Source organism: Chrysochloris asiatica, unplaced genomic scaffold (genome assembly GCF_000296735.1).
Source record: "Chrysochloris asiatica unplaced genomic scaffold, ChrAsi1.0 scaffold00118, whole genome shotgun sequence".
In the NCBI taxonomy this organism is placed as follows: domain Eukaryota; kingdom Metazoa; phylum Chordata; class Mammalia; order Afrosoricida; family Chrysochloridae; genus Chrysochloris; species Chrysochloris asiatica.
This window is the reverse complement of record NW_006408636.1, coordinates 7889910-7900299: the sequence shown is the minus strand read 5'-3', so window position 1 is coordinate 7900299 and position 10390 is coordinate 7889910. Positions and strand designations below refer to the sequence as shown.

Below are 10390 nucleotides of genomic sequence, written 5' to 3'. Positions count from 1 at the left end.
CCCCCTCATTTTAGGTAGCCAATGTTTAAGTTGCCCATCCCTATGTACCCTGTGTACACAGGGGATAGCATTGATACTTGATGTGAAGACTCCTTCCCTCTTGTTGGTATTTAGAGCTACTACCTCCATGAATATAGGTCAAGTTATATCAATACATCTTGATTGTATGTTTAATCAATTTCATACTGAAGAAGGTAATAGACGTCTTCAATTTCATCATCACTGGTTTTAGTGGTTGGTGCATAAATTTGAATAATAGTGGTACTAACTGGTCTACGTAGTGGTTATGAATCGGGCTGTGAACCACAAGGTCAGCAGTTCGAAACTACCAGCTATTCCGCAGGAGAAAGATGAGGCTCTCTGCTCCGGTAAAGATTTACAGCCTCGGAAACCTGTAAAGATTTAGAATCGGAACCAACTCCACGGCACATAACAAGAACAACAACTGGTCTACCTTGTAGCGGTATGGATATTATCCCATCACAGACAACATAATACTTCAAGACAGATCTTGATATGTTCTTTTTGATGATGAATGCGAGGCCATTCCTCTCAGTTTGTCATTCCCAGCATAGTAAACCATGTGATTGTCAGATTCAAAATGGCCAATGCCAGTCAGTTTCAGCTCACTAATGCCTAGGATATCAATGTTTATATGTTCATTTTCATTTTGCACAACTGGCAATTTTCCTAGATTCATAATTCGTATATTTCGTGTTTCAATTATTAATGAATGTTTACAGATGTTTTTATTTTGAGTTGTGCCCCATCAGCAAATAAAGGTCCCAAAGACTTTATTACATTTGCGTCATCACGATCAACTCTATTTTGAGGAGGCATCTCTTTCCCAGTCATATTTTGAATGTCTTCCAATCTGAGGGGTTCATCTTCTGGCATTATAGACAGTGTTCTGGTGCTCTTCATCATGTTTCAATATTCAGTATTATTGTGCTGACAATATCCCACTGCTATTCGTAAGGGTTTTTTTTTTTTTTTTTAATGTTTTATTGTGAATTATGTGATAGTTTACATGGGAGAACATTAGCTTTACATCATTTATCTCTTTTGGTGGAGGACTAATGCAATGCTACCAAAATAGTAAATGGTGAACTGATTAAATGAAATATTGTTTTGCCTTAGTTTTCTAATGTTTAAAGTGGGGTTGAAATAAGTCAGGAATTCAATCTACTATAAAGTTATGAAACAATATTTGGTGTATGTAGCTTAATGATGGAGCCCTGCTGTAATGCTATAGGGTAAACACTGGACTGCTAACCACAAGGTTGACAATTCAAATCCACCAACCCCCCCCCACCCACCTCAGAAACCCTATACAAGTCACTATGAGTTGAAACTGACTTGACATTTAAAAACAAGAAGGATAATGATGAGATGTAGTCCGAAATGTCATATTTGCTTCAGGAGATTCTGTTTCATAATGATGACCTATGAGAAGATGGCTGTCAGTGTGTATGTAAGTGCTGCTTGGCTTTTGTATTGGACTTTAACCCTCATCTGTGTGATTTTTTTCTATTTTTAATTGTAGGCCAAAGTTCTACGGTTACTACCCACCACTTACTTAGATCAGGATAACAGAAAATATTATGACAAGTCTCTCAGTGCTATAAACCTGGCAAATAAAGTATGTGAGATTTGTTTTTTCTTTTAAATATTACTTTGATTTTTTTTATACACCTCTTATTCATATTTCGAAATCCAGTTTAAGTGTTTGCTTCACTAATGGTGTTTTTAGCAACAGATAATTCAGTTTTTAATATAGCACAAAAAGGAAAAATAAAGTGTGCCTTCGAACTCCAAATGTTTTAAAGAAAATTTTCTTTTGTATGAAAACAAAAGGGTTCTCTCAGGTCTGAGTTTTTACGATAAAGAAGCAAATGTTGATAAAATAGGCAGAAAATGGGATTTAGTTCAAATAGCAACTTCAGTGGTTTAGTCTGTTTTAGCTTCCAGCTCATTTTATTCATACAATCATTCTCCTATTTGCACTCTTTGGCAAGTAATGAGGGTAATCTTATTGATGACCTTTTTAAACATTCGATTATGATAAATGTGTTTTTAATTAATAAGGAAATTAAATATGTTGATACATTTTAGAAAAAAATATTTTTAAAGATAGAACAATACTTTTAAATGAATAATTTAATTATTTACAGTATTAAATTATCCCTAAAGACCATTTAAAGAATGCTGGTGATGAAGTGCGTTATGTGTTGGGCTGCTAACCACAAGATCAACTGTTTAAATCCATCAACCAAACCCATAATGGGAAAGATGAGATTTTCTGCTTTGTAAATATTTATAGCCTCAGAAACCCTATACAGGATCACTATGAGTTGGATCCGACTCGACGGCACACAACAACAACAACAATAAAAGGCTGTTACTTGAGTTATTTTTCTCTAAAATTTATGTCATGTGGATGGAGTTGTTTAATACTTAAAATATTTTTTAACATTAAAGTGTTAAAAACTTTAGAAATATGAATATCCATTAACATTTTCTTTAAAACCTTTATTGTGCACTGAGTGATAGTTTACATGGGAGAACATCAGTTTGCAATCATCCTGTTGTATTTCATAGGATTGCAGTGATTACCATCCCTTCCATGCATCACCATTCAAAGTATTTGCTTCTATTCCCTCTGAGTTGTTGTTGTTGTTGTTGTTGTTTTTTATGTACACTCAACACTCAGGAATATATAATCATTTAAACAACCCAGGGGAATATTCTGAAAGTCTGCCTCCTGGCCACCAGCACACAGCCTTTCTCTTTCCATAAATCTAGAGTCCTCAGCTGCTCTATCTCTTAATGTCATTATCTTTGTCTCCATCTCTGGTATCGCTGCTTTTCTGGATAGGGTCCCACATTCCACTGACGCTCTTTTCATTGGTAGTCCTACGGTCCTCTGTTCCTGAAGATTAACTACTCCCCCTTTTATGTTACAAAACTTCTACCTTTGTAGTTGTGACAATCATAGTTTGTCCTGATAACAATGACTCACTATTGAATCATAAGAATGTTATCCCTATCTCCTTTCACCAGACCCATCTAGACAAGATGAAAACTATTCAGTGAGGATTCTACCTTCCCTTGCACTCTGAAAATAAACTCAGTCTTTTTTTTTTTTTTTTTTGTTTCTTTTAAAGTTCTTATCGTGAATTAAGTGATAGTTTACATGGGAGAGCATCGGTTTTACACTTATCATTTCATTGCAATAATTACAGTCTCCTCTGCGCATCATTGCAGTCTCCTCTGGGCATCACCATGCAACAGTGTTTACTTCTGTTCCCTCTGGTTTTGGGTTTTTTTGGGGTTTTTTTTTTTGAGAGGGAGGGGATTACACAAAAACACTCAGGAATATATAATCATTTAAACAACCAAAGGGCACATTCTGCAAGTCTGCCTCCTGCTCATCAGCACACAGCCTTTCTCTTTCCATGACTCTAGAGTCCTCAGCTGCATTCTTTCTCCATATCCTCATCTCTGCCTCCATCTCTGGTGTTGCTGCTGCTCTGGATAGGGTCCCACATTCTGCTCGTGCTCTTCTCCCTTGATGGTTCTAGGGTCTTCTATTCCTGCACTGTAAGATTAATTAGTCCCTCATTTTTGTTACAAAATTTCTACATTTACCGTGTGACAGTCACAATTAGTCATAATAACAATTACTCACTAATGAATCATAAGAATCTTATCCCCATCTCCTTTCACCAGGCCCATCTAGATAATAAAAAAACTATTCAGTGGTGGTGGTGGTTGGGGGCGGGGGTTCTACCTTTTCTCGCATAATCTGAAACTAAACTCTCCTTAGAAAACTTGTAAGCCAGCCACTTTGTGCCTTTATAACCCCTCCCTCCAATTTAGGTAGCCAATGTCTAAGTTGCCCATCTCTATCAACCCTGTATACAGAGCGGATATGTTTGATCCTTGATGTGAAGGCTCCTTCGGTTGGTATTTTGAGCTACTACATCCATAAATATAGGTCAAGTTCATAAAATTGTAGCAATTTACATTTGTTTCTTTTATCAGATTTCTTTATCTTCCTCTATTCGAGTTCTGATCATCAAACCATCGAATATAGGTCAAATGGGTACTATCTGCAAGTTTGGGTATTCTTATGTGTCTCCCCCCAACACTTCTTCCCCCACTTCTTATCGGCTTTAGCCCTCTGTGACTAGGTCCTTGTCCATGTGAGTCCTCAGGTCTCACTGCACTTCGGACCAACTAGCCCTTCCTCTTCTCTCTCTCATCTCCAGGTCAATAGGAGTCTATAGAATGTGGTTGAAATCAGCCCATATCTTCATTGATGCCTTTCCCCCTCTTATACTCACCAGTAGAACAATGTGATCGCCAGCAAGCTTACATGCTTGATTGTTTGTTCCCTTTGAGTTTCAGTCTTAGAGGGGGATTTGTCCTGAAGGGATTTGATTACTTGCTTTGATGGCTCCCTGGCAAACAACTTGCTTGTTCTGTTTTTGTTTTCAATTTTTCTTGCTGGTCTTTCTTCCAAAAAAAGTATCTTCTGTTCCTCTAGCTGCTCCAGACTGGTCTGCATGTCCTTTCACGTGGTAATGTCCCACCTCAGGAGGTTTTGGATGGGGATCAGAATTCCTATACACTACAAAGGTTCTACAAGAAGCCTATTTCACTGGGCAAGTTCTAGAACCCCTTTTAGAGGTTATAGGCTGAAGACAGGCTTACAAGCTTTCTGTAATCATGTTTCCCAATATTCCTTTCTATCCCAATCAAGTGTCTATTTTACAATAGTAGGAAAGGGGAACCAACATTCATAAGATAGACAAGCATCTTCACATTATTTCCCCTCTTTTACCCATTCAGACTATGCCTTGATCCCTGTACCACAGAGCCCTGTTGTTCCAAGGTTGAGGATGCATTACTATTTACATCTGTCCCATTTAGACCATGGAAACCTGCCTAAGTGTTCCCCTATCTACATTGATCTTCCATCCCTTTCCCCCTTCTGGTGTATTGCCCTCTCAAACACCTGAACTATTATGTGTCTGTCACCTGACCTGTGCTATACCATTTACTCTCTCCCACCACTGGTAGTCAACAACAACACAAAAGTTTTTTTCTTTTTTAGTATGGGTATTTTTTCTTAAGCTTCATATTTTTAATGTTTCCATGTTTTTGGATTTTCATTTTCTTGGTATGTTGTGAAGTATTAATTTTCTTTGAGGCTGCTCTATGTTCTGTTAACTTTTGCCTCCATTTAAAATAGTCTGTTTTACCCTGCAATCTACCTAACCTCATCACCTAGATCTCTGTTCCTATATTTTTACCTTCTTTCACATTGTTATTGTTTTGATCATAAACTGACCTTCCAGATCCAATGAATTCATTCTAGTAGTTCTGTTCTGTGAACTCTTCTTTTTGTCGATTGAGTTCTGGGTGGTGTTGCCACATATGTCAATCTCTGGTTGTTGTCTGTTCTTGTTGGTTCTCAGTCCAAAGAACTCCCTTTAGAATTTTTTTTTCCTTTAGAATGTTTGAAGCACCAAGTTAGCTTTGACAAACTCCCTTAACTTCTGTTTATCCTGCAACACACTGTCATATTTGATTGACAGCTTGCTGGTTAGATGATTCTTGCTTGGCAATTATTTTCTTTCAGGGTTTTTCATATTTATTTCCATTGCCTTCTTACCTGCATGGTTTCTGCTGAAAGATCAGACCTTAATATCACTTGCTTGCCTTTGTAAGTAACACTTCTTTTTTCTGTAGCTACTTTCAGGATTCTCTCCTTATCTTTGATTTTGGAGAGGTTGATTATGATATGGCTTGGTGATTTTCTTGTGGGATCTATCCTTCCTGGGATTTGTTGAGCTTCTTTTGATTTTTCAGGGTGTTAGGGATATTTTCTTACAGAAGCTCTTCGACTCTGTGGACTTCTGTGATTCTTCCTGTTCCACAATGCCAATAATACCTGTTGTTACTCTTCATGTTGTCCCACATGAATCTTAGAATTTCTTTAGATTATTTTAACTCCTTTTTCTGCTTGCTCTTAAATCTTAGCAGTACTGAGAGATTTGACTTCCAGGTTGCTGGTTCTGGCTTCCATATCTTCAGTTCTATTCCTTTGCCCTTTCAGTGTATTGCCCATTTCTGATATTTTATTATTAATTATTTGGACCTCTATTTCAGGTTTTGAATTATTTCCAATGTTGTTTCTATCTTGTTTGATTTTTCCTGTAGTGTTTTCCTGGCTTCTTCCTTATTTTTCTCAATCCTTCTGTGGAGCATTTAGATGCATCTCAATACCATTCTCCTGTATTCCTTCTTTGACAGTTCCAACGCTTGCCCTCCTTGCAATGGGAAGTGTAGGTCTACCTGCAGCTCATTTGTTTCAGTTACTCTATCTTGTTTCTGGACATGTTCCGAAATCTTGGACTGTCTTTTGGGAATATTCAATAATTAGATGTGTTTTCAATACTTAGATGAGTGTATGTTGAGGTATTATTAAGCTTTCTGATTGCCTCCAGGAAGATAGGATCAGGAGATGGGCTTCTGTTTTCAATTTTCTTGTTACTGAATTCAGAGTAACTGTAGCAGGTGTTGGCTGTGTATCTGGTGTATAGCAGCTGGTATTGACTTTTGCCTGGATAGTAGGATTTTATAGGGTGTGATTGTAGCTTGGCTATATGACAATTACTGTCTCTTTTTGTGTAATGTAGGGAGATAAAGAGGCCCCCCCACCCCAAAGTAAAAGGGAAACCAAAAAATCAAAACATAAAACCACAACAGCAAAAAACCAAAAAAACAAACAAACAAAAAAACCCAGATTGTATACTATAGTCTGTAATCACACACACACACAAAACAACAAAAAAACATAACAAAATATGAGTATGACTTTAATGCCCCTCGCTCAGCCAAGTGGAGCCATTTTTGGAGACCATTCTGTTTTACGCAGTAACAGATCATTGCACCCTTTGGGAGTGGCTGTGTGTGTGTGGGGGGGCAGGCATCCACTCCATCCACTCGCTCAGGCACCCCCTCTAGTCACCAGAGTAGAAGTGTTCAGACAGTGAGAGACCAATGAACAGGAAAAAAATGTTCACACCTTTATCTCCAATGACTGAGCAGACCTCTGTGGTGGGAGCACTTCTCTCTCCACTGACATTTTTAAACATTGCTTTCTTTTTATGTTTTTGTATTTGCTAACATACAAGACCACTGAGGTAGTAACATATGATCTATTTGACTTCTTGACAGCATAACTCTTTTTTCATTGTTTGCAGAAATTGTAATTTGCATAGCAATAATTTCTCACTTGCACTTCTGATGACATATCAAAATTAATAGATTAATGAGTGATCCTAGACATAGCTGAAGTGGGTGTATTAAGATTTCAATGCAGTATATTCTTTAAAAGGATTAACTTGGAAGTAATTTCAAGTTTAAACAAAAGTTTCAAGAATAGGGATAACTCAAAGAACACCTGCATGTGCACACGTTTCCTAGATTGACCTACTGTTAAAATTTTGTGCTGGTTTGCTCTCTCTTCTTTTCTTCCATAATAACACCCTGCTTAAAAGCTACACTGTAATAATACAAATAAAATTTAAATTAAAAAAAAATCTTGACTCAAATGAGAACAAAAACACAACATAAAAAAAATCTTTGGGACATAACAAAAGAGCAATTTGTAGCAATAAACGCATACATCCAGAATGGAGAAAGAACAAAAATCAGCACATTAACACAACATATCCAACAATTACTTAAAAAGCAGCAAAGTAAGGCTACAGTCACTGAATGAAAAGAAATAATAATGATTAGAGCAGAAATAAGTGAATTAGAAAACAGGAAAACAATAGAATCAACAAGACAAATTGGTTTTTTGAAAATATTAATAAAATTGACAAGACATTGGCAAATCTAACAAAAGAAAAGATGGAAACCATTTGACAATAGGGCAGTTGATGATAGGAGACAGACAGGTCACTTGCTCAGGGATTAATCCCTCTTGATATGTTAAAAGAACGAGAGGTGAAGTCTCACTACCTTCATTTCTAAGGAGGATGCTGGCTGCACTTCCAAAACAAATTTCTTCTTCTGACAGTCCATGTAAGTTTGAAGCCTATGTTGATTTTCACTAAAACTTATGTTAAATTTTATGTCAAAAAAGCACTGAAGAACCAGTATGCAAGTTTCATATTTATGATAGTTTTAGCCAAGATATAATCTCCCCTTTGCTGTCTGTGAAGGAGCTAAAAGACATGAGAATTATTCTGCACCTATTTTTGCACTCTGATTGAGATCCTATTACAGATGTTTCTACAGTGTACTTTATAATGCCAATTGAAGAAAATATTGACAGATCATTCCAAGATCAGTGAAATCAACTTTATGAATCCTGTTATTTAAATTTTATTTCTGCTATTTTATGATGTAAACTGGAAGATATTGCAAATGCAACATTATCAGCTAGTGCAATGATACAAGTAACCAAAAATTTTGACTAGTATATCAATTATATTACTTTTTATTACATTGGGTACTGTTCCTATAATCAGCTGTTCAAGAGGAACAGCAGCAGAAATGGTAGCAGGGAAATTAGATAAGAAACTGAGAAAATCTAAGAGATGCAAAAAACAGTCTCTTTACAAGTGACACACTTAGAATTGGCCAATTCAGCTTCCAAAGGCCTTTATTAGTCCTTGTTGACAGAAACATAGCTTTGGCAACACCTTTACACCATGCTTAGACACATCAAGCTTTGGTACACGATGTACTGAATTTCCACTTAGAGTTAATTTTGAAGTATCTTCAGGAGTAAAAAATTCTCCAGCTGGTGCCAGGCCAAAGGGAGAAAAAACGAGAAGTCTTTTGATTTAACTCCAGTTGATAAATTTTGGAATAAACATAAAGGGGGTACAATTCCAGAAATTGCAGAATCAGTTCAGCATGAACTAGAATGTTACAGAGCACAATAAGATGTGGTCAAATGACTTAAAAGCACTATTAGACTAGAAGGGGAAGATGAAAAAGCTATAGATATGCTTTCTGACAATACTGCTAAGCTAACCTTAGTCTTTAGTTCTTCGTGAGAACTTCTTGGAGGGGGGAAAAAAGACTTATTGATCTTCATACAAATGTTGCCACTAATATTTTAGAACATATAAAGGCAAGAAAACCTGATGTGTATTTTGAACATGAAGAAAAATAATGAGCAAAACTAGTCTGGATAAATCTCTTCTGGATATAATATCAGACCCTGATGCAGCTACTCCAGAAGATAAAATAAGGACATTTCTTATCTATTACATAAGCACACAGAAAGCACATTCTGAGGATGATTTGGAGCAATAGAAAAAGCTTTGGCTGATGCAGGATGTAACCTTAATTCTTTAAAGTATATCAAACAATGGAAGGCTTTTGCCAAGATGACCTCAGATCCTGCCAACTATGGCAGCACTGACACTAAATCAGTGAGTCTCTTGTCACGAGTCTTGAATACAGGATCATAGTTTGTGATGGAAGGAGTGAAGAACCTGGCTTTGAAACAGCAAGATCTACCTCTTCTGTATATTTTAGAAAACTTCATGGAGATGAAATCAAATCATGAAACAGATTAGTACAGATATTTTGATCCCCAAATGCTATGGGGCAATGAAAGCTCAGTGCCAAGGAATAAAAATCCATTCCAAGTGGTGATTGTTTTTGTGGGGGGAGGAAGCAACTACATTGAATGTCAAAATCTTGTTGATTCTGTTCGCCACCTCAGGCTCGCGTGTTGACAGGACTCTTAGGTTGGCTGACTTGAGAGTCTCTTGTCCTCAGACAAGGCTGACTGAGGAGTTTGGACATCCCCAAGAGAACCCATCCTAAGACACCCCTGAAGAAGAGGTAAGACTGGACTTTTTGTAAAAGGAATGTGATGAGTCCAGTACAGCAAGACAACCAGAAAAGGTAGGCACTTGCTCCGGCGGGAAAAAACGAGTGGGATCTCACAAAGGAAACATTCATAGACCAGTCTCACGGCTTTTAAACTATGATAAACTATCCTGGACTCATATTTTTGAGAAATCGTGCTAATAAGAATAAAGAAAAGCACGTATTTTGGGACTCTCTCTGTGGGGAACGCGGGTCGCTCCCACGACAGCAGAGTTTAGAGGGCAGGCCAGGCTGGCCTGTTCGGAAAGTGGCGTCTCCCAGAAGGCCCAGAGGCGATATAACTTCCTCCTGCCCCAAGTCTCCCCACCTTGTCTTGAGACCCCAATAAAAATTGGCTGGGTGCAGCTCACCCACGCAAGGAGAGTGTGAGAAATTCTGGAGAGTGTAAGAAAGGCTGCAGTGGCTTCTTGACGTCACCCAGCATCCCCCATCTGTCACGGCAGCTAAGCCACCT

At 37.6% G+C, this 10390-nt stretch overlaps 1 pseudogene; it reads left to right on the top strand.

The window, feature by feature from the left end:
- Positions 1-1441: 1441 nt before the first annotated feature.
- LOC102820420 overlaps positions 1442-10390 on the top strand; it is a 22460-nt pseudogene continuing 13511 nt past the window's right edge.